The sequence below is a fragment of the Zootoca vivipara genome, chromosome 11, assembly GCF_963506605.1.
Source record: "Zootoca vivipara chromosome 11, rZooViv1.1, whole genome shotgun sequence".
In the NCBI taxonomy this organism is placed as follows: Eukaryota; Metazoa; Chordata; class Lepidosauria; order Squamata; family Lacertidae; genus Zootoca; species Zootoca vivipara.
Genome location: NC_083286.1, coordinates 60,983,012 through 60,986,398, shown reverse-complemented (window position 1 = coordinate 60,986,398; position 3,387 = coordinate 60,983,012).

Here is a 3,387-nt window from a genome sequence, read left to right as displayed (position 1 = left end):
AGAACATACAAAACACACTCATAAACAAATATACCATATATTTATATGGTATTATCTCTTCATGCTAGATGATGCAGATGTTCATGTTCTTCCAATGTGTCAATAGTATCCCAGCGCTCTCTGTGGTATCTGATCTCAACTTTCCTATCATACACCTCACAGCTGGATCCCATTTCCTCGTGCAATATTTTTTCTGAATGTGTCATCAAGGCAACCAGTTTTATACTAACGTCCCTGCCGCTCCCAAATCTCATCAAACAGTTTGGCCTCACATTTGGTTACTTTCCCTCTTTTTAGCAAGCACATATTTTAGCAAGGAAATATTAGCCAGCAATCAGTTTGAGTCTATCAGGGCTGTTTGAGTCTATCAGGAATGCATATCAGGCGCATCAGGTTTCCTTTAAGAAAACAACTGCAACTCCCATCATTCCTAGCTAGTAGGGGAAGTTGGGAGTTGTAGTCCAACAACAGCTGGGGAGGACCCAAGTTTGAGAAACACCGTAGACGGCAGCCTTTTCCAACCTGGTGCCCTCCGGATGCTTTGGAGTACATCTCCCATCAGCCCCAAAAAACACGGCTGTGCTGATGGGAGTTGTAGTCCAATACATATAGGAGACTCGCATTGCAGGTGGTTGGACTAGATGACCCCTGGGGAACTCCTTCTGACCCTCCAATTCTGTGACGAGTATAAATGCAATGCAGTTGCTTGGAATGGACTCCCTCGGGACTCTCGCTTCGCTTGAGGTTTTAAAGCAGAGGTTGGGTGGCCATCTGTCATGGATGCTTTAGTTGAGATTCCTGCATTGCCGGGGGTTGGCCTAGATGACCTTTGGGAGTACCTTCCAACTCCACGATTCTATTATTCTTCCCCAGTGCCGGGAGGTGATGGTTTCCTCATTTGGAAAAGTGCATCCACGCCTCATCCCATGAAGTCGGAAGGGTTGGCCTGGCCGACTGCAAGCCCCAGTCTGTGCAATACTACTGGAGTTGGGATGCCGCCACCCGGGCCATTGTCCACTGGAAGACCGGGCTGTGCCTGACGGTTCTCAAAACGCGGGAATTTGCACCCGCTCAGCTGGAGTCCTGCGGAGGAGACAGGGTGCGCCAAGCCTGGGTGTGCAGCAGGAAAGGCCACCTCTCTTTGCAAGGCCTGGGGTATGCAAAAAAAAAATTCCCTTGGGATACAGTATATACAAGCTGCAAGAATCTGCACTTGTATTTGAAAACATTTACCTTCAGTATTTAATGTGTTCACGAACCATTTCATCAAGCCATCTTTTTTATGTTTCCTATGTCAAATACGGACAGCTATATGTTCAGCAAAGCTTAATTCAGCCACATAAAGGCTTGAGGTCAATATTGGCTTATGAGATCCTGAATCGTTATAATAAATCTGCAAGATCTCATCCTTACCTCCTATGTTGCTTTTCAAACTCCAAATTAATTCTTTTAAATCCATCTCAGAATCAAATCCAGAATTCCTCCTTCCACGTCACAATCAACCCAAAAGATGGCTTGGCGAAACAGTTTGTGAAGGCATTAAATACTGAAGGTAAATGTATTCGACATATAGTTGCCGCTTTTCCCACTTTGTCTTTCGAGAAGATCAAAGCAGGTGTGTTTGATGGACCTCAAATTCGTGCCCTTTTTCGAGATGAGGAATTTGTCAGGAAGATGAATGGCAAAGAGAAGAAAGTGTGGCGGTCTTTCGTGGCAGTTATCAAAAACTTCCTTGGCAACAAAAAAGCAGACAACTATGAGGTTGTGGTTTAAAAAAAGTTGCTGGCTTTCCACAATCTTGGGTGCAATATGAGTTTGATGCTCCATTTCCTGAACAGTCACCTAGATCAATTCCCCAAAAACCTTGGGGCAGTCAGTGATGAACAGGGAGGGCGCTTCCATCAAGACCTGAAGACAATGGAAGAGCGTTATCAAGGGTGATGGGACAAAACTACGATGTCAGACTGCTGCTGGACCATCAAACGAGAATCCCCTGTGCAAGTCCACAAACACAAGAGCTACAAGCGCAAATTCTTACCTGAATAACAGCAGCTTGTATATACTGTATCCCAAGGGAATACATTTTTTTGCATACATAGATATACATGTCATTTTCAATGCTATACTTGTCATGTTCAATGCTTACTTACATTTATAATCATATTGTACTTTTTTCCAAAAAATTCATTTTATAATAACACAACATAAACAAATAAAACATAATACAACACAAAAAACACTAACAAATAGACAATGCAACAAAAACAATACAAAAATTTCTTAATTACAAATCTCTTTTCTTAACATTGTAGGGTGACTTCCTCAGGTCCCCCCTTTCTGAGCTTCACTGTATGTCATCTTTAGCAATTTCTAAATCATAATTTTTACCACATTGTGTATCTTATCCTTACATCATTTCTTTCATCATCTATTTAATTCATTTCTATAAATTTTTTAATTTACTAACCACTACTTCTACACCTACAGCCTATAACAACTTCCAAATATCGTCCATATAATATCAAATATTGCAATATTTATTTAAGTATATTTTAAATTTTTTCCAATATTCTTCCACCGACTCTTCTCCCTGGTCACGCAGTCTCCCGGTCAGTTCAGCAAGTTCCATTAAGTCCAACATCTTCATCTGCCAATCTTCCACACATTCTTGTGTCTTCCAGTTCTTAGCTATCAATAATCTCGCTGCTGTGGTGGCATACTAAAAAAAAGTAACATCCTTTTTGGGAATTTCTTCCCGTACTATACCAAATAAAAAGGCTTCTGGTTTATTAATAAATGTGTTTTTCAACAACTTTTTCTTTTTTAATAATAATTTTTATTGATTTTAATATAAACAAAACAAGGCAAAACATAAAATGTGTACTCCATCCCTCTATTCTCCCTCCCCCCACAAGTCCACTTCTGCCACCAGTAGGACCCATAGGCGTTGAGAGTCAAAGGCGGTCCATTTTAAGGCTGAGTTTGTCCTCCCCCCCTCTTCTTCCCCCCCGGCCACCAGGAGTCCAGGGGTGGAGGAGTATTGAGGTTTGGATTTCCCCCAGCTGATCCTTCAACACAAACATACAAACAAACAAATAATTTAAAAATTCTCCAATTCTTATTTTCATAACATTGTAATTGTGACTTCCTTGATTCTCTTCTTCCTGATTTTCTTAGTTTCATAACTATAATTATGGCGGATTTTCTATTCTTAATTCAGAATCTTTTCCTTAAAATATTCACTTTATCCTCCTCCTTCTTCGTGCCGCCTCCCCACGGGTCCCCTCCTGCCACAAGAGGAACCCGTGAGGTGCGGCCTTCCAAAGGAGATCCATCTTTGTGTCTGGGTTTCCCTCCACCCCTTCCTCCCCCCTCAGAGCCCCCCCC